The sequence below is a fragment of the Myxine glutinosa genome, unplaced genomic scaffold, assembly GCF_964187855.1.
Source record: "Myxine glutinosa unplaced genomic scaffold, kmMyxGlut1.1 SCAFFOLD_630, whole genome shotgun sequence".
Taxonomy (NCBI): domain Eukaryota; kingdom Metazoa; phylum Chordata; class Myxini; order Myxiniformes; family Myxinidae; genus Myxine; species Myxine glutinosa.
Genome location: NW_027616725.1, coordinates 150,906 through 173,729, shown reverse-complemented (window position 1 = coordinate 173,729; position 22,824 = coordinate 150,906). Strand labels below are relative to the sequence as shown.

Here is a 22,824-nt window from a genome sequence, read left to right as displayed (position 1 = left end):
TAATTCTGGGGGATTTAATCTATCTCTAATTCTGGGAGATTTAATCTATCTCTAATTCTGGGGTAATTAATCTTTCTCTAATTCTGGGGTAATTCATCTTTCTCTAATTATGAGGGATTTAATCTATCTCTAATTCTGGGAGATTTAATCTTTCTCTAATTATGTGGGATTTAATCTATCTCTAATTCTGGGAGATTTAATCTATCTCTAATTCTGGGGAAATTCATCTTTCTCCAATTATGTGGGATTTAATCTATCTCTAATTCTGGGGTAATTAATCTATCTCTAATTCTGGGGTAATTCATCTTTCTCTAATTATGTGGGATTTAATCTCTCTAATTCTGGGGGATTTAATCTATCTCTAATTCTGGGGGATTTCATCTATCTCTAATTCTGGGGTAATTCATCTTTCTCTAATTATGTGGGATTTAATCTTTCTCTAATTCTGGGGGATTTAATCTATCTCTAATTCTGGGAGATTTAATCTATCTCTAATTCTGGGGGATTTAATCGATCTCTAATTCTGGGGGATTTAATCTATCTCTAATTACAGGGGAATGAATCAATTTCTAATTCTGGGCGATTTAATCTATCTCTAATTCTGGGAGATTAAATCTATCTCTAATTCTGGGGGATTTAATCTATCTCTAATTCTGGGGGATTTAATCTATCTCTAATTCTGGGGTAATTAATCTTTCTCTAATTATGTGGGATTTAATCTTTCTCTAATTCTGGGGGATTTAATCTATCTCTAATTCTGGGGGATTTAATCTATCTCTAATTCTGGGGGATTTAATCTATCTCTAATTCTGGGGGATTTAATCTATCTCTAATTCTGGGGTAATTAATCTTTCTCTAATTATGTGGGATTTAATCTTTCTCTAATTCTGGGGGATTTAATCTATCTCTAATTCTGGGAGATTTAATCTGTCTCTAATTCTGGGGGATTTAATCTATCTGTAATTCTGGGGGATTTCATCTATCTCTAGTTGCGGGGGAATGAATCTATCTCTAATTCTGGGGGATTTAATCTATCTCTAATTGTGGGGGAATTCATCTATCTGTAATTCTAGGGGATTTAATCTATCTCTACTTCTGGGGAATTTAATCTTTCTCTAATTCTGGGGGGATTGAATCTTTCTCTAATTCTGGGGGCTTTAGTCTTTCTCTAATTCTGGGGGATTTAATCTTTCTTTAATTCTGGGGGATTTAATTCTGGGGGATTTAATCTATCTCTAATTCTGGGGGATTTAATCTGGGGGATTTAATTCTGGGGGATTTAATATATCTCTAATTCTGGGAGATTTAATCTATCTCTAATTCTGGGGTAATTAATCTTTCTCTAATTATGTGGGATTTAATCTTTCTCTAATTCTGGGGGATTTAATCTAACTCTAATTCTGGGAGATTTAATCTATGTCTAATTCTGGGGGATTTAATCTGGGGGATTTAATTCTGGGGGATTTAATCTATCTCTAATTCTGGGGGATTTAATCTTTCTCTAATTCTGGGTGATTTAATCTATCTCTCCTTCTGGGGAATTTAATCTTTCTCTAATTCTGGGGGGATTGAATCTTTCTCTAATTCTGGGGGATTTAGTCTTTCTCTAATTCTGGGGTATTTAATCTTTCTTTAATTCTGGGGGATTTAATCTATCTCTAATTGTGGGGGAATTAATTCTGGGGGATTTATTCTGGGGCACTTAATCTATCTCTAATTCTGGGGGATTTAATCTGGGGGATTTAATTCTGGGGGATTTAATCTATCTCTAATTCTGGGAGATTTAATCTATCTCTAATTCTGGGGTAATTAATCTTTCTCTAATTCTGGGGTAATTCATCTTTCTCTAATTATGAGGGATTTAATCTATCTCTAATTCTGGGAGATTTAATCTTTCTCTAATTATGTGGGATTTAATCTATCTCTAATTCTGGGAGATTTAATCTATCTCTAATTCTGGGGAAATTCATCTTTCTCCAATTATGTGGGATTTAATCTATCTCTAATTCTGGGGTAATTAATCTATCTCTAATTCTGGGGTAATTCATCTTTCTCTAATTATGTGGGATTTAATCTCTCTAATTCTGGGGGATTTAATCTATCTCTAATTCTGGGGGATTTCATCTATCTCTAATTCTGGGGTAATTCATCTTTCTCTAATTATGTGGGATTTAATCTTTCTCTAATTCTGGGGGATTTAATCTATCTCTAATTCTGGGAGATTTAATCTATCTCTAATTCTGGGGGATTTAATCGATCTCTAATTCTGGGGGATTTAATCTATCTCTAATTACAGGGGAATGAATCAATTTCTAATTCTGGGGGATTTAATCTATCTCTAATTCTGGGAGATTAAATCTATCTCTAATTCTGGGGGATTTAATCTATCTCTAATTCTGGGGGATTTAATCTATCTCTAATTCTGGGGTAATTAATCTTTCTCTAATTATGTGGGATTTAATCTTTCTCTAATTCTGGGGGATTTAATCTATCTCTAATTCTGGGGGATTTAATCTATCTCTAATTCTGGGGGATTTAATCTATCTCTAATTCTGGGGGATTTAATCTATCTCTAATTATGGGGGATTTAATCTATCTCTAATTGTGGGGGAATTAATCCATCTCTAATTATGGGGGATTTAATCTATCTCCAATTCTGGGGTACAGTAATTAATCTTTCTCCAATTATGTGGGATTTAATCTATCTCTAATTCTGGGGTAATGAATCTATCTCTAATTCTGGGGTAATTAATCTATCTCTAATTCTGGGGTAATTAATCTATCTCTAATTCTGGGGTAATGAATCTCTCTCTATTTCTGAGCGAATTGATCAATCTGTATTTCTGAGAAAATTAATCGATCTTTAATTCCGAAGGAATTAATCAATCCGTATTTCTGAATGAATTATCTTTTTTTTGTTGGTTTATTGAGACAATGATCACATAAGCCGGAGTTATGCTTCTACGAAGATGCACGTAAGCGTCTCTGCATAGCTATGCAGAGAAGGGGTTTATGGGTAACCGTAGCCCGCATAGGCTCGCCGAGGGGTCGATGCGCACCCCTCCAAAATCTCAACAATGCGTCGCACGTAGCTGTGGTCATGTGCGTCAAACAAACGCTGATTGGTTGAGCAGGGAAGTATATCTGGTAGCATTGAGGGTTGGGCCCAGACCCAAATCCGGAACTAAAACAAAGAACCAAAACATTCAAACAGAATGTTTACACTTTTACTGGAGGTGGAAACGGGTTTCCATTTCTGGGTGCTTCTCCATTTTCTGTACATTCTTTAGTTTTAGTAAATGTGACACTGCCCCGTACTGCACGCGTTAACGTTACATGCAAGTAAGTTGGCAAACACCCATGCGGACGTCTGCGGGCGACACCCGTGCATGTTTGCAGAAGCATAAATCAGCCTTTACACCTAACATACCTTGCCAGAGTGTGTGGGTAATGCATGTAGATCGTTGCTTTTCATTTGGTCTTTATCAACAAGTCCTACAAAGGAATTAAACATGAACGATCAATTAATATTGGAACATTCAATCAGCCTTTTTCCTTTTTTGAGCTCGAGCAAACGTTACAACGAGCTCAAAGTTTTGTTTGAAGACCAGCAGCTCCCTGAATGGTGCAACAAGACAGGTGTGTACAACAGTCACTGGCACAAAGGATGATTCTTATTGTCAGAAGGTCAAGAAAGAGGGACTCCTTAATGTAATAATAATGAATGCAAATTAAAATGTAGCTAGCAAATTGTGAAAGAAACGGATTTAAGTTTGTTTTTACAAAGGACGTTGCCATGAGATAATCACAAACAAGGGAATTTGAATGGAGAAATCACTTGATAACATATTGCTTGTGCTATGTTGCTATGAAAAAAAGGAGGTGTTAGTGCATGAGTGGTGTGTGACGACATGGTGTGTATATTACATCACTTTGCAGGAATATGAAAAAAACAAACTCAAAAAAGGATGTTTTAGTGCATGAGTGGTGTGCGACGACATGGTGTATATATTACATCACCTTGAGAGAATACTAAAAAAAAAACTCAAAAACGAAGTGTTAGTGCATGAATGGTGTGCGACAACATGGTGTATATATTACATCACCTTGCGGGAATACCAAAAAAAAAAATCTCAAAAAAGAAAGTGTTAGTGCATGAGTGGTGTGGTGTGCAGTGACACTGTGTGTGCATTACATCACCTTGCGGAAATACTTTTAAAAAACAAGAGAAAAATGACCACAGTGTGATCACCAGCTGCGACGTGTAGAATCATGAGGATATCCGTTGCAATATGCGCTACCAAATTCGACCAGTCATTAAATTATACGCATGCACCAGCGTCTTTTTGTCTTTCAGTTCTGGTCTTGTCCTTTGTTTTGCGACGCATCATGCTTCATCAACTGATTACATATAATGTATGGACGTGAATGTTATTTCTGTTAATGTTAATCTTAATTCATTAATGTTATTTATTAATGTTAATTCTGGGTGGCAGAGGGATAATTTGAAACGGGCTTGGTCGGTAGGGGAAGTCCGAGTGTATGCGCATGCGCTTTTCAAAAAGGCACCCCAACAACAAGAACAACAACGCGGTCCTCTCATAGAGATGCTCGTCGCAGCTAAAAACTCAAAAAAGGAAGTGTTAGGACAGGAGTGGTGTGCGACGACATGTTGTGTATATTACATCGCCTTGTGGGAATACTTCCGCTCTAGCAGGGAACATGGCCTTAAAATGCATGTTGTTGTTGTTGTGTTGTGGGAATACTTGAAGAAAAAAAATTCTAGAGTGTACATAATCATTAGCTCATAGAAGAGAAGCATCACGACAAACGTCTTTTATAAGTTCCGAAATATATTACAACAAATTATCATGTAGAGCTGTAGGAATTGAACGTGAAAGATTAAAAAGGGTCTCCTTACTCCTGTTCGGTATCATCTCCATCGCTCCATATGGAGGAGCCAGGATTCCTGCCAAGTATTGTCGATATTTCTGCAAACATGATGCAAGAACACAAATGAATGTGGTTTCTTAAGCAGACAAAGTGCTATACGATTCCAATGTAATGATTTGTTTTGAAGTATTCTTTCTTCTACATTATGTAGTCCATATAAATAGGGCTACGGAGTGTGGGATCTGCCTTAAGTGGACCCATAAATGGGAAGGAGTCAGATATTGATGAGCTGGCAGGGCATGACCAAGGTGGGATCAAAGGACAGGAAGTTTGTTTTACAAGTGGAAATACCAACTGGTTTTCTACAAAGCCCTGTGAAAGTTTGGTGTCTCCATCTGCAATTATTGCCATAGACCTGTTGGGTGGCCTGCTTGCCAGTCCTGCCTTTTCCCATTGGGTAGTTTGGACCAAAAAGTGGATGCACGTCTAACCCAGGTTTCCACCAAAAGGTAGATGTACGTTTAACCCAGGTTTATACCAAAAGGTGGATGCACGTTTAACCCAGGATTATACCAAAAGGTGGATGCACGTTTCACCCAGGATTATACCAACAGGTGGATGCACATTTAAACCAGTATTATACCAAAAGGTGGATGCACGTTTAATCCAGGATTATACCAAAAGGTGGATGCACATTTAAACCAGGATTATACCAAAAGGTGGATGCACGTTTAACCCAGGTTTCCACCAAAAGGTAGATGCACGTCTAACCCAGGTTTCCACCAAAAGGTAGATGCACGTCTAACCCAGGTTTCCACCATAAGGTGGATGCACGTTTAAACCCAGGTTTATACCAAAAGGTGGATGCACATTTAACCCAGGTTTCCACCATAAGGTGGATGCACGTTCAAAACCCAGGTTTATACCAAAAGGTGGATGCAAATTTAACCCAGGATTATACCAAAAGGTGGATGCACATTTAACCCAGATTTGGACAAAAATGTGGATGCACGTCTAACCCAGGTTTCCACCAAAAGGTGGATGCACGTTTAACCCAGGCTTATACCAAAAGATGGATGCACATTTAACCCAGGTTTCCACCAAAAGGTGGAAGCACATTTACCGCAGGATTATACCAAAAGGTGGATGCACATTTAACCCAGGATTACACCAAAAGGTGGATGCACATTTAACCCAGGATTATACCAAAAGGTGGATGCACATTTAACCCAGGATTATACCAAAAGGTGGATGCACATTTAACCCAGGATTATACCAAAAGGTGGATGCACGTTTAACCCAGGATTATACCAAAAGGTGGATGCACGTTTAACCCAGGATTATACCAAAAGGTGGATGAACATTTAACCCAGGATTATACCAAAAGGTGGATGCACATTTAACCCAGGATTATACCAAAAGGTGGATGCACATTTAACCCAGGTTTCCACCAAAAGGAGGATGCGCATTTAACCCAGGATTATACCATAAGGTGGATGCACATTTAACCCAGGATTATACCAAAAGGTGGATGCACATTTAACCCAGGATTATACCAAAACGTGGATGCACATTTAACCCAGGTTTCCACAAAAAGGAGGATGCGCATTTAACCCAGGATTATACCAAAAGGTGGATGCACGTTTAACCCAGGATTATACCAAAAAGTGGATGCACATTTACCCCCAGGATTATACCAAAAGGTGGATGCACATTTAACCCAGATTTGGACAAAAATGTGGATGCACGTCTAACCCAGGTTTCCACCAAAAGGTGGATGCACGTTTAACCCAGGCTTATACCAAAAGATGGATGCACATTTAACCCAGGTTTCCACCAAAAGGTGGAAGCACATTTACCGCAGGATTATACCAAAAGGTGGATGCACATTTAACCCAGGATTACACCAAAAGGTGGATGCACATTTAACCCAGGATTATACCAAAAGGTGGATGCACATTTAACCCAGGATTATACCAAAAGGTGGATGCACATTTAACCCAGGATTATACCAAAAGGTGGATGCACGTTTAACCCAGGATTATACCAAAAGGTGGATGCACGTTTAACCCAGGATTATACCAAAAGGTGGATGAACATTTAACCCAGGATTATACCAAAAGGTGGATGCACATTTAACCAAGGTTTCCAACAAAAGGAGGATGCGCATTTAACCCAGGATTATACCAAAAGGTGGATGCACATTTAACCCAGGATTACACCAAAAGGTGGATGCACATTTAACCCAGGATTATACCAAAAGGTGGATGCACATTTAACCCAGGATTATACCAAAAGGTGGATGCACATTTAACCCAGGATTATACCAAAAGGTGGATGCACGTTTAACCCAGGATTATACCAAAAGGTGGATGCACGTTTAACCCAGGATTATACCAAAAGGTGGATGAACATTTAACCCAGGATTATACCAAAAGGTGGATGCACATTTAACCCAGGTTTCCACCAAAAGGAGGATGCGCATTTAACCCAGGATTATACCATAAGGTGGATGCACATTTAACCCAGGATTATACCAAAAGGTGGATGCACATTTAACCCAGGATTATACCAAAACGTGGATGCACATTTAACCCAGGTTTCCACAAAAAGGAGGATGCGCATTTAACCCAGGATTATACCAAAAGGTGGATGCACGTTTAACCCAGGATTATACCAAAAAGTGGATGCACATTTACCCCAGGATTATACCAAAAGGTGGATGCACATTTAACCCAGGATTATACCAAAAGGTGGATGCACATTTAACCCAGGATTATACCAAAAGGTGGATGCACATTTAACCCAGGATTATACCAAAAGGTGGATGCACATTTAACCCAGGATTATACCAAAAGGTGGATGCACATTTAACCCAGGATTATACCAAAAGGTGGATGCACGTTTAACCCAGGATTATACCAAAAGGTGGATGCACATTTAACCCAGGATTATACCAAAAGGTGGATGCACATTTAACCCAGGATTATACCAAAATGTGGATGCACATTTACCCCAGGATTATACCAATAGGTGGATGCACATTTAACCCAGGATTATACCAAAATGTGGATGCACATTTAACCCAGGTTTGGACCAAAATGTGGATGCACATTTAACCCAGGATTATACCAAAAGATGGATGCACATTTACCCCAGGATTATACCAAAAGGTGGATGCACATTTAACCCAGGATTATACCAAAAGGTGGATGCACATTTAACCCAGGATTATACCAAAAGGTGGATGCACATTTAACCCAGGATTATACCAAAAGGTGGATGCACATTTAACCCAGGATTTTACCAAAAGGTAGATGCACATTTAACCCAGGATTATACCAAAAGGTGGATGAACATTTATCCCAGGATTATACCAAAAGATGGATGCACATTTAACCCAGGATGATACAATAAGGTGGATGCACATTTAACCAAGGTTTCCACCAAAAGGAGGATGCGCATTTAACCCAGGATTATACCAAAAGGAGGATGCACATTTAACCCAGGATTATACCATAAGGTGGATGCACATTTAACCCAGGATTATACCAAAAGGTGGATGCACATTTAACCCAGGATTATACCAAAATGTGGATGCACATTTAACCCAGGTTTGGACCAAAATGTGGATGCACATTTAACCCAGGATTATACCAAAAGATGGATGCACATTTACCCCAGGATTATACCAAAAGGTGGATGCACATTTAACCCAGGATTATACCAAAAGGAGGATGCGCATTTAAACCAGGATTATACCAAAAGGTGGATGCACATTTACCCCAGGATTTTCAAAAATCATAAACACCTCTATTTCTCCCACCCTCATCTTTATGAACCTTTTGTCTGTAGTACCTATCCTTAATGTTGTTCATTAGACCACTCAAACACTACAAATATTTGTTTTCTCTTATAGACCTATCATCCTTCTTCTACATATCATCTGGCAGATTAATCTTTGACCCACTCAAACATTGACCCATTCACTTCCATATTAATTCTTTCCCTCCCTCATTGCCCCTAAACACCTATATTTCTCTCACCCTGTTCTTTACGAACCTTCTAACCTTTTGACATGTTATCCTTATTCATTAGACCACTTAAACACCTGTGATCCTTCTGACCTCATGGACCTTTTAACCTTTTACTCTTAATATCATCTGGTGAATATAACCCACTCAAACAACGACCCTACAAATATTTGTTTATGCGTGGGAAATAATTTAATTCTCCTACAACTCTCTTCACCATCTAATATATTAACAAAAAATATGTTTGAGTTTGGTTCTTTATTAAGATATTTTAACTGAGCTAAGATAAAATGGTAAACCTCCCTCAATGTTCTTGCTTGAGCGCCTCCAGTGCCACATACCATTTTTAAATTAAAGTATATATTTTCCTGACAACCATCAAAGTTTTCCGTCCACTCAAAAATATTTCCATCTTTTTTACCCAATTCACCGGTATTTAAATTAATTCTCTTATTTGTTTTGTGAACTTTTTTACCAGTTGCCTTTTCAATTATACCTATTTGATATTTTTCACATTCATTATGTTTTCCATTTATATACCAAGGTTGATTACACCTCCACTCTTTAGTCTGGTTGATACTTGGTTCTATCATTTATATAATAGTAAAAAAGGCGGCGGTAGCCCGTTAAAATCCCCAACCCCCCCCCCCCCTTTTTAACTTATCACTTATATATATCTTATCACTTATATATATCTTATCACTTATGTATATCTTATCACTTATATATATCTTATCACTTATATATATATCTTATCACTTATATACTTATATAACCATAAGGGAGACTATCAATTCCATTTTCTAAAATAAACCTCTTATCATCAAAAGCCCCCAATGCTTTCTTATTTATCTCTTCTGAATATAATTGATGTTTATAACTTCTTATTCCATTAATCTTTCTAAACTCTTCTTTCTTTGTTGTTAAACAGTTATAATAATCCTTAAAGTTTATTGTTTCTTTAATAACATTTTTCTTTACACCTTTTAACTTCTTATCAGTCTTTTCAACGTTATTCACAATGTATTTATAAGCATAAGCCTTTGACCTCAATCCCACAAATTCACTCATAACATTTCCTCCTAATTCATCCTTGAACTTTCCAATCACCTTTTTATTTTTAGAAGAGAACAACTCACTCTCTGGACTGTAATTACTCGTGTCATAGATATTAATGTCTCTTTTCATGTCTGAATAAACATCGTTGGTATTAATTTTCAAAATAAAACTATCTGTATCCATATAAAGTAGATTAACATCATTTTGATATTTCTTCCTCAAGTTATTATAAAAGTAATCATACATTAATGACTTTGATAAATCAAGAATTGTTGTTCCAATATAAATAGGTTTGTTCATTTCAATACTCTCTTTAATCAAATGGATCGCACAAAAGTTCTCAGTAAAGACCTCAGCTCGAGTAAAACTCGGTCTATTAATTAATTTTGATGCTTGTTCCCAAGATGTTGATAGTCTGATATTTTGTCTTTTCCTCACATTCTCCATAGTCTTACCAAAGACCGCATTATTCATCAATTTATAAAAGTCTTTCTCAAAATCTGTTTTTGACTCTGTTCTTCTTTGTGTATTAAAATCAATGTACCCCTTTAACCAATGACTTTGATTGAACTTTAGAACCCTATGGATCTTCTCTACTCTTAGACCTTTTGATAAATATTGTCGCAAATTTCTTTGGTGTAGAACATAATTTTTCTTGTTATATAATGTAGTAAGTAATTTTTCTGTTGATTCACCTATATCAAACGATCGTTGATAATCACTCAACCATTCTTTCTTTGGACTTTCTTTCTCACAAGCAAATGGGAGATCTTTGTGTAGGTTATGGAGTTCCTCTGGATATTTTAAATCAATTTCAAAATAATAACCAACTTTTTCTTCATCCAATTCTTTTTGTGTAGAGATACATACATCTTGTAAAACGTTTTTGTAGTCTTTTTCCTTTACCCATCTAAGTTTTCCATAAGGAAGAGCCTGAGACATTGCCCAGCCATACAGGTTGTTCGCGTCATAGTACATCAAGTAAGAACTCTCTTTCGTTGGATCATAATTTGGAAGATATTTGTTATTTGCTTTTGCGTATCTACTCGAGCAGACTTGTGAAATTCCACCTCTTTTTGCCTTTTCAATCATCAAAAGCATATCAACATCGGTTATCAAATCCAAATCTTGTTTTGTCATTTTCAACATCGCACTCCAGGCCAATCCAGGTGCTGTGTAGTAGTGAGCAGGATCCAATCCATATCCAGTGCGACAAACAGATCTAAAGGCTTCAAATACATCGGCCAATAAAAGCACATCAGTTTTGAGATACAAATCGTGATACTCGCCAAGATTCTTGATGTTATATTTTTCCCAAACATTTTGTGCGTGTACATAATCTTTATCAGATATATGACTATTATTTAATTTGTTATAGAAATTTTCTTTTGAAGGAAGTTGTGTTTCATTGAATCTCTCAAATGAGTCCATATAGTCATAGGGGTAAATTCCCTTTTGTGTTAGAAAATCTTTATCTAAAAAATACTCTGAAAGACATGGAAACTCTTTTAGATTTTGAACCAAGTTAACCAATGGACTTGCCATGAATTTAAATGTATCAAGAAATCTGATATGAGTAATAGGAGATGTGTGAATTGTTTTTGTGAATGAAATGTATTTCTGATCCGTGTTTGGAATTGCTGAGATACTTCCAGAAGTCTTTGAGAGTTCCTTGATAAATAGATGTGTATCATAATGAGCGTTGTTATGAAGAAAGACAGGAATGAAAGAGGGGAGTTGATAATTAATATTACAACTTTGATGAGCCGGACCTCTATATTTACCAGTGAGATGACAATGGTCTCTAACCTTTAGACCTTTACCAATTTTCTCCTCACAAATATGACAGACATTGTTTTTTATAAATTCCCTTTTTTCTTTACTTGTTAAGGACATTGGTTTATTGGTTTCTCTCATTATCTTGGTTAATCGAACACAGTCTTTTTCTAGTCGTTTCACAAACTCCTCTGGGGTATTTGAGCCTCTATACATCTCTAACTTGTTATATTTATCACCAACGGATGATTTGATATAATAACAAAAACCACAAGGAGTATGTTTTTGATATTTATTTGTGTATGATTCTTTTGGATCTTGAGAAGCAGTATCAATTTTTTCTAAAATACTTTCAAAATCAGCATATATAACAAATGGATGTTTGATCTTTTTATTTTCATCTTTGAATGTGATCTTTGAGCCTTCTTTAGGCATATTGATTACCGTTGATTTATGTTCGCCACAATAATTTGAATGTTTATCTAATCTTTCTTGTGAATTGAAGAAGTTAAGACAACGCAAACAAATATATATTTTATTTGTTCTCTTACAGACTTGTGGTTTTATTAATTTAGCAATATCTTTGATGTATGTATAATGTGAATTTTCGTCTGAATTAAAATATAGAAGATTAATATGAGTTTGTTTACAATTGTCAGAAAGCTTTAAAACCTGAATGTTGTTTGTTTCTGTTAGACCATAAACATTAACTGATAAATTATTCATCTTTTCAAATTTAGGAATATCATTTAAAGTCATCGGAAACTTTAGATCTTTCGTATTTAATGTATTCTCATATTTTTTATAATGAGATACTCTTTCATCATGAAAATGTGGAGGATGTAAGTGTGCTAAAATAGACCAGAGAAAACATTTATTGTCTTTATTTTTGATATTGATAACTGCTTTTCTATTTTTGATAACACTGGGTAAATCAATGTAAGAAGAAGCTTTTAGAGGATCTGATTTAAGAATATGAATGTCTATGTAAATAATTTTTCCTATATTGAATCCACTTCCTACGATTGAATTATCCACATCTTGCTCTTGTTTAATAAGTTCATCATAGACTCCTGATGTTTTAAAATCTTGATATGAAGATATAAAGTGTGGCTCAGTTCTCATGTATGGTGCATCTATAACTCCTTCATCCTTTGTCATTTCTAATTTTACTCCCATATAAAATTTAAGTGGTTTCATTTCCTTTAGTGTTTTTTCAATCAACGTTTGAACAGCAGGTTTAACTATTTCTACAGCATCAACTATAGACTCTGGTTCAGGAGGTTTGAAGTTAAAGACTCTTATTTTAATATGTCCTTTGAATGCTCCATCAGAGTTTTTAGTTGTGATAAAATTTGATAAATGTAGATTTGTTTTAAGATGTATTTTGAAGCCTTTCTTGAGGATATTTTTATTACATGTAGAACAGTGTTTTGTTTCAGGTGGAAGAGGGGAAAGTTTGTTTAAAATGTTGTATGTATGTTTTGCGGTGAGAATATGTTGTTTATAATATTTTACTTCCTTCTCGCAAGTATCACAATAAACCATATTTATAGCGTGAGAAAACGTGGTGTTTTATATATATCACTGTGCTTAAAATAAAACACTTTTGAGCTTTACAGCTCCGTTTTATATATATCGCTGTGCTTAAACTAAAACACTTTTTCACTCAGAATCATCTAAGTCATAACTATCACATGAATACTCAGAATCATACTCAGAGTCATCAATAAAGCTACTCTCATAACTATCATTTGAGCACAAACTATTAGTATCATAACTATCATCTGTGTTCAATGAAATACTATCATCACCATCGTCCAAGTTCAATGAAATACTATCATCACTATCGTCTGAGTTCAATGAAATAGTAAAATCTTCACTGCTGTATTGACTCATATTTAATTAGCAAGAAAAATATTCCCATCAATATCTATATACTTTCTTTCATTAACAGATTCAATCTCTACAATTTTTATATCAAAAGTTATCTTTAAATAATCTCTAACTATCATAGAACGAAATGACATTTCACCAGAAATATTAACATCATTCATTTTACTTAGATCTACACCCTTTGGATTATTAAAGAAAATACAAATGTCTCCTCTAGAATTATTAATGGTCTTATCATTCTTTTTCAAAGTATCGTGGTCAATCACTTTTTCAAGCTTTGAATAAATTGCCAGGAGTAGAGGAGAAACTTTTGTTAGATTTACTTTAATGGATGTCTTTCCAGGTATAGTTAGAGTTCTTCCTTTAAATGAAATAGAGGGGCTCATGTTATTTTCCATAACTGGTTTTACCCAAAAATTTCCATATTTATCTTTGTTCAATTTAACATCTTTGACATATTTTTCTATATCTTCCACCGAAGTAGAGATTGATTGAAATTTGTCTTTTGTGCTTTGAAACATTGTATTTATTAATGAATAAACTTGCGTTTAGTTTAAGTAAAAATTTACCACATAAATATGATAAGTTCTGAAGGATATTTAGAATTTCCAGACTCTCCATATGATAAATTAGAGAATTGTCCGGCTTGTGATAGAGTGGGGCTTAATGATGAGGATTCATATAAACAATGTATTTTCTGTGATTTAATTTTAATTAATGATAATAAGAAATATAAAAAAATATATAACTCTTTTAAATTAGAACCAAAAATGAATTACTTTACAAGATTAATAAGAGAGATGAATGTTAAGTATTGTGATGATAATACACCATTTCTTTCAAGGGAAGAGACTAATTGTATTGAGGAAATGTATAAGGGTTTAATGATATTTATTATTCAAAATAATTTTAATGGAAATGTTAATACAAGATACTATATAAATAAAATAATGGATTATTTTGAAATTAAACCCGAACTCAGGATAAAATATAGAGTTTCTCAAATAGCTCAAAAAAAGTTGGATAACTTGTTTTCCAAATATATAAATGAATGATTTTTTACCCGTTTGGGAAAATAAGATAAAATTTAATAACCATAAAAACATTCCAAATTCATTGAGATGTCTAATAGTTGGTTCAAGCGGATGTGGAAAAACCTGTTTACTTTTAAAGATGCTCCTTGGTTCTAATTTTTTAGATTATGATAATTTAATAATTTTTACAAAGTCAAGTTTTCAACCCGAGTATCAACTACTCTCACAGGGTTTTAATGCGGGTCTTAAAAAGGAAGACATTATCGGTTTATTTAAACTTCAAAACAAACTAAATGATTATAATATTGATGATATAATACAATTATTTTGTGATACACAGAAATCAAAATCGAAACCCATAACTTGTATTCTCAGTGATAATACGGATGATATACCTTCACCTCAAGATTTAGATAAATCAAAAAAGAACCTTGTCATCTTTGATGATTGTGTTAATGAGAGAAACCAAACAGTAATGGATAGCTACTATACAAGAGGGAGACATTCTTCTTGTAATTGTATATATCTTAGTCAATCATATTTTCAACTCCCTCGACGCTCAATAAGAAACAATGCCAATACTTTTATTTTATTTAAGTTAAATTCAATAGATGTAAATAATTTTTGGAGAGATAATTGCTCTACGTTATGTAGTAAAAAAGAATTTGAAAATTATATGAAACACACGATTGGAAAATATAAATATATTGTTGTGAAACAAGATGAGATACTAAATGATATTTTTCAATAAATAAATACAGAAAATGAATACTGAAGAAAGAGAAAGAAAGTTTAAGGAACATCAACAATTAGTTTCAAAAGTTGTTAAACAACAGGAAGAGATAAAGAAGAAACGGAGACAGAAACTAACTGGTGAAGAAGCCTTTGAAAGAAAACAAGAGAAATTCTTTAAACCACTTTTGAAAACTCAACACCCTACAGTTCCCACGGTAGAATTTACTCCGAAAAAACTTCAAATGCTCAAAGATTTTAGTCAGATAACAAAACAAGAACTTGGTGAATTAGAATATGATGACGAGGGATTATTTCGGAAACTTGAGCAGGTAAATCAACCCCCTAATTATGTTGTGGAGGCTCTTCAAAACAATGAATATTCTGCGGGTTCAAAAACCAGAGCAGGTCTCATTCCAACAGAAGAACCAGCAGTGTTTCATCTTGTGGAAGAAAAGGTATTGATATTTAATGATGAATTGATGTTCTTGAGTTCTACTCAACCAAATGTTAAATTAACTCCAAGATTAATGTTTCTTCTAACAAACCCCGGATTCAGCGGTTCAAAATATTTTGAGGAACCACTTGATATGGAAAGAGAGGAAGATAGGGTATATATTGAGTTGTTAAATACACTTGATTATGGAGTTTCTGTTGCTGGTAAAAGTAAGAAGAATGAGAAGGAGAAACATATTATTGATGCTTTAAGTAAGCTTGGTTCGGGTGTTAGTTTTCTTCCAAATGACCCATCACAATTAGTTAATAGGCTATTATTGTTATTAGGTAGTAAGAAGGCTGGAAACAACAATTGTTTTAATGAATCCTCAGCCATTTTAGATCAGTTGATGAACATGAAAATAATTAATAAATGTCAATACAAAGATATTTTATTAGATATTAAATAAGATGAGAAGCACAATTCTTAGTTTTAATTTCACAACGAGCGATTACACAGCTTCATTCCCTTACCCACTACAACTTGACCCCCTTACCTCATATGAGGCATCTTTGTTGTCAATGGAAACTTACAATACCCTTTTTAATATCACAGAGAAAAACAACAAGTTTAGTTATAATCCAGGCACTGCCTACAAAACTATAACTGTTTCACCTGGAGCTTACGAGATTTCTCAAATATCTTCAGAAGTCTCTCGCCTTATGAAAGAAAAAGGTGATGAACCAAAAAATATTGTAATAGATATTCAAACACACACTTCAAAATCAACTATTAAACTGAAAAATAATTATAAAGTTGATTTCACGATTGAAAATTCGTTCAGAGAGCTATTGGGTTTCTCTTCAAAAAAGATTGAAAATAACGGGACGTTTTACAGTGATAATGTTATCCAAATATCCTCCGGTATAAATTCAGTATTAATTCATTGTGATTTGATTGATGGTGCTTATAACGATGGAATAAGAACAAATACAATATTTTCATTCAGTGCATACTCAACCCCGATTGGTTATAAATTTAATATGGAACCAAAAAATCTTGTCTATTTACCTGTGTCAGGAAAAACCATATACAGAGTAAATTTTAGGATAACCGACCAAGATAATCGTATGATATCCTTTAATGATGAAATTATATCCATCAGAATTCACCTACGTGAAGTTTTTCAATAAATAAATAATGGTTATTGTAAGAAAACACGAGTTGGGAAAATATAAAATAATTACAGGGGAGGGCATGTTCCTTTCACCAGACTATACAAGGTATGTGGGTAAAGGATACTATAAACCTAAGAGACAACGGGGTGTGGGTCATCAATTTCGAAATAAAGGAGATGGGATAATTGATACTCTAATGGGTATTGGTTCAACCATTCTTAAACATAAAGACCTAATTGGTTCAACTGCTTCTCTCATGGGAAATGTAGCAGGTGTTGTAAAGAGTATAAAAGATGCTCAAAAGGAGTCCCATAAATTACAAGCAATCAAAGAAATTAAAAAAGGTAAAACTCAACTATCTTCACAAGAACGACAAAAAATCATTAAAATACTTGGGTCAGGGTTTCAACAATTTTAATACTATATAAATACAAGTATGGAAGCGATTGATAGTATCTATGATTTGGATGATACGATTATCATTTCAAACTCTACTAAAAAGGAAGACTATTTTAAGGTAAATGCTATTACAGGAACCGACTGGAATTCAAACGGAACAAAAAGTTTTGAAATAAATAATCAACAAACTTACTTGAATATAGCTGATAGTTTCTTGCTGTGTAAATTTAAATTCACTAAGGCTGCGAATAATACTAATGCTACACTCGTAAATGATTTCTTCTGGAAAATGTTTGACAGTGTTCGCCTGTATATTGGAACACAAGAGGTTGAAGCGGTTGATTATGTCTCTGCTACATCTGAAATGATGAAATTTACACTATATTCGTTTGGTGATAGAATGGGTAAGGGAGCTGTTGAAGGCTTTATTCCTGATATGTCAACGGGAACAAACACAGACCCTGGTTATAGTCAAAGGAAGTCAATGTATAATGATGACGCAAAAGCTGAGAATAGTTTTACCGTAGCAGTACCTCTTAAAGGTATATTTGGATTTTGTGATTATGATAAAGTTTTGTATGGTCTTAAAATTAGATTTCAACTACAAAGGAATGATAATGTAAATAGATTGCTTTTTGGGGATGAAAATGCTTTTGGAGAAAATAATAAATTTGTTATTAATGATTTGTGTTGGTATATCAGTGAATATACTCCTAATCTTAAAACGGAAGAGATGTTAAATAGAAGACTTAACTCAAAGAAACCGCTAAATGTATCATACCTTAAAAGAAGATGTCAACACGTTAAACTGGAACACACTACCTACACTTGGAATTTAGGTGTTCTTCAAGGAAAGCCACGATACCTCTGGCTCATTTTTAAAAAACCAGATGGAGAGGAGGGTACTAATAAGAATAATGCGCTGAGTGATAATGCTAAGGTGAAACAACTTCGGGTTTCTCTTGATGGCACATTTTATCCGCGAGATAGATTGGAAATTGATTGGGAAAAAAATGATTATGCGGAAGCCTACAAGTCCTACCAAAAAGTGTGTGAAAGTAATGGTAATAATGATCCTATTTTGGATATGGTTGCATTTAAAGGTTTATATACAATCTACGCAATTGACCTGAGTTCTCAAAAGGAAACTATAAAGTCTAATCGAGTGGATACTTCTCTATACATTGAAAGAGGGGAGAATGAAGAAGTTGATGCTTATTGTTTGCTTTTGGAGGAAACAGAATTACAGATTAATACAGATAATGGTGTTATGATTAATATCACATAGGTTTTTTCTCATAAATAAATGGTTGGGGTATATGTTAATCAAATCAATCTTAATAAATTAACATCTTGTATTCAAAATCAAAAGCCTTGTATTATTAATGTTAATACAATTCAAAGAAAAGGAGCTGTAAGAATTGATGTTTTACTCACACACACACAAGTAAAAACACTAAATGATGTTGGATCACTTAAAATTAAAATGACGAAACCTATGTTAAAGAAATATTCAATAGACGAGTCAAGAGGAGGATTTCTCCCGTTTCTAATTCCTTTATTTGCTGGTTTAAGTGCGGCGGGAGCATTGACTGGTGGTATTTCAGCAGCGGTAAAAACTGCTAACGAAAGGAAGGCACAACTAAAAGCTCAAAAAGAATTGGAAAGACATAACAAGGAGTTGGAGAAACAAATTAGTGGAAGTGGTGTAATTGTAGATTTTGCTCAAAAACTTGAAAGTCTACCTGATAAAGCTAGATTGTTGGTTGGTGATATGCTTTCCTCTATCGCTCAAGCGGGTGTTAAACTAACTAAACGGGGTAATGGATTGTATCTTTCTCATAAATAAATGGATAAATGGTTTAAACAATTTGGAAAGAATACAACGTCAAATATAGAACTAGCCAAGTATTGTAAAACACTAAAAATTGATAATGTGGTAATCTGTATGAGAGATGAATTAATACATATAAATAAGAATACAAAGAATATTATTATGAATTTAGACACACAGAATGGTTCTCATTGGGTTTGTATTCATAATAGTCAGGATAAATATTATTTTGATAGTTATGGTATGCCACCACCTGTTGAAGTAATACAATTCTTACAGAATGGTGTTTATCAAACATTCCAAGTTCAAGAAATTAATTCTAAATGTTGTGGCCAATTATGTTTATATGTATTATTTCAACTCAACAATAATGAAAATTTTTATGATATCATTTTTTATCTAATATAAATGACCTATGTTGGAAAAGATGGTTCTATCTTTGGAAAATCCTCTCAGGATATTGATTTATCAAATTATTATACAAAGGCACAGGCTGAACGACAAAAATATAGTGTAAGTAAAAATATTAATATGAAGAATACTTATAAATTAATCAATTATCCAAACCCTACAGATGCGAATGACTTGATTAGATTCAGTGATTTATCACAATATATATCTTTAAAGAAAACAGCACGTTTTGTGAAACAAGTAAAATTTACAACCACAACACCTGGTTATACTGACCATACACCTTTCCTCATTGAATTTAACTACCTGCTTACAATTAAATTTTATAAAGAAGGACATTTAGTTAATATGCGAATTAATAAATGGGGGTATGATATGCCTGATTTAGGGTATAATTGGTCTTTTTCAATAAACATAGAAGACCTACATGATTTAAATCAGTCTCGTAAAGAAGAATATTATCCACTTGGTGAAGATAAGGATTTATGTGGAAGTACAATTAGTAAACAACAAATACGTGATTTTAAGAAAATAAAAATATATGATAGTATAGCGATGGTTCGCATGACAAAGAAGGAAGGTAATGAGATAAGGATAGAAAGCCGAGGAATACAAACCGATTTGGTAGTGGGAAGATGGGGTGGTATTACCTGTCATAATATTAATCTCACATATATTTCTGATACATAAATGGCAGGAAGAAGACTACAAGAGAATTATAATTTTTGTATTCAAGGATACCTACAAGAAAAGGGTGCTCGGTATTACATACCTTATGATTTGGAGCATATACATGGGAATTTTGTCATAAAAAACTGGCCTTATACTGATATTGTTAAACCCACAAATAGAGACTTGTTTAAAATATTAAATAAAAATGAACTTCTCAAAGTTATGAAATATAAAACTCTTTTAGAAATCGTCAACAAATCTTATTGGTATCCTATTATGAGAAAAATAATTATAGATACAAGAATATCTCAAAATCCAGATGAGTATATGTATAATATTCTTTGGGGTTCAAACTCAAGGGTAGCAAGGGATGAGGAAGGAGTTGAAGAAGAGAAGGAGGAAAGAGAGAAAAAGGAGAAGGAGGAAAGGGAGAGGGAGGAGAAGGAGGAGAGGGAGAAAAAGGAGGAGAAGGAGGAGAGGGAGAAAAAGGAGAAGGAGGAAAGGGAGAAAAGGGAGAAGGAGGAAAGGGAGAAAAGGGAGAAAAAGGAGAAGGAGGAGAGGGAGAAAATGGAGGAGGAGGAGAGGGAGCAAAGAGAGAGGGAGGAAAAATATAAAAAGATGGAAATCAGTGAGATTCATAAAAGATTGAGTGTATTAAAGCAAATAAATCAATCTCAACGCACCGAAGAGGAAATTAAAGAATTAACAACTCTTATGAAGATAATGGTTTCAAAAATAAGAACGTCAATGTCTTCAATTTCAGGGAGGAGATTTAAACGAGAAAGTGGTGAAGAAGAAGAAGAAGAAGAAGGAAAAGATTATGTGATTGATGATGTTGGTGTCATTGACTTTAGTTAGTTTTTATTTGTAAATAAATGGAGGAGAGAGTGAAGGCATTCCTTAGGATTCTTTATGTTTTAAAAATAAAGATTGAAATGTATATGTTGAAAACCAAAAAGGTTTTGATACTCTGTCGGAATTTTTCTGATAAATAAATATGAGTTATTGTCTCAAATGTAAAAAGAAAACTAAATCTAAAAATATCTCTTATGTTAAAGCTAAAAATAATAGAGTTTATCAAAAAGGAATATGTCAAGTATGTGGCTCTAAAAAGTGCCAATTCATCTCTCCTAAAAGAGGAGGAGACATACAAAAGTTTCTGTCAGGAAGTAAATTTACAACAACTGGAATTCCAGGGGAATTACACCTTCCAGGGTATTCTTTCTGTGGTCCAGGAACAAACTTGGATAAAAGATTAGATGAGGCTGACAATCCTAAACCTTGGTCTAAACCTACAAATAGGGTTGACGAAGTGTGTATGAAGCATGATATTGCTTATGGGAAAACCACTACGTTGACTGAAAAACATAAAGCCGACAGCGAAATGTTGTATAATTTGTCTTTGATACAAAATCCAACGTTGAGAGAGAAAGTTGATAGGTTTATTGTGAGAAATTTGATAAATGCTAAATTGAAACTTGGTCTTGGTTATTCCTCAAAAAACTATTAGGCTCTAATGATGCCATCAAGACTGAGGAGCTTTTGGCTGAAGAATTACACAAACCTATAATCACAAAGTTTAAAAGAAGGAAGGTTTATTCTAAATACACTGACCACATATGGTCCGCTGATTTAATTGAATTGAATAATGACAGGGGATACAGGTATGCTTTAACCGTTATTGATTTGAGGAGTAGATTTGCCTGGGTTGTCCCTTTAAAAAATAAAAGGGGTGATACTTTAATGTTAGCCTTTAAGCTAATATTTGATCGGGATAAAAGGAAACCAAAGAAGTTATGGACTGATGAGGGAACAGAGTTCTATAACAAAATATTCATGAAATTTCTTAAGGGGAAGGGTATTAAATTATACAGCACCTTTAATGAAGGAAAGGCAGTTGTTATTGAGCGTTTTAATCGTACTTTAAAAGAGAAATTATATAAAAAATTCACACAACTCGGTTCTCAAAAATGGGTGTATTTAATTCAGGATATTGTAGATAATTACAATAATACAGTTCATTCATCAACACAATCAAAACCATCAGAAACATTTACAAAATTAGAATATGAAAAGGAGATTAATTTGAGAAAGCCCAAGTTTAAAGTTGGTGATATTGTAAGAATATACAAATGGAAAAGTCATTTTGAGAAAGGTTATACACAAAAATGGACTCGTGAATTATTTAAAATCATTGATGTAATGGATACAGTCCCTTGGACCTACAAATTATATGATTTAAATGGAGAAGAAATCTTGGGTTCATTTTACTCACAAGAATTACAAAAAACACAAGTAAGCAGATAATACCCTTGAAAATAATAAATAAATAAATAAAATGTAATGGGGATACGTTTTTAAATCTGTGAACCCCAAACACAGAATCCCACAACTTTTTAGTTGGGGCTTAACTTTTGTGTGTGTATAATGGGGATACGTTTTTAAATCTGTGAACCCCAAACACAGAATC

At 34.0% G+C, this 22,824-nt stretch overlaps 1 long non-coding RNA gene across 1 annotated transcript in view; it reads right to left on the bottom strand.

Moving 5' to 3' along the window:
* LOC144889059 (uncharacterized) overlaps positions 1-4,985 on the bottom strand; it is a 30,675-nt gene extending 25,690 nt beyond the window's left edge. Inside the window, exons 1-2 of the long non-coding RNA XR_013621569.1 lie at positions 4,922-4,985; positions 3,431-3,495 (exon numbers count right to left, since the gene is read on the bottom strand). This is a non-coding gene — a long non-coding RNA (uncharacterized LOC144889059). The remainder of the gene's footprint in view (positions 1-3,430; positions 3,496-4,921) is intronic.
* Positions 4,986-22,824: the final 17,839 nt, after the last annotated feature.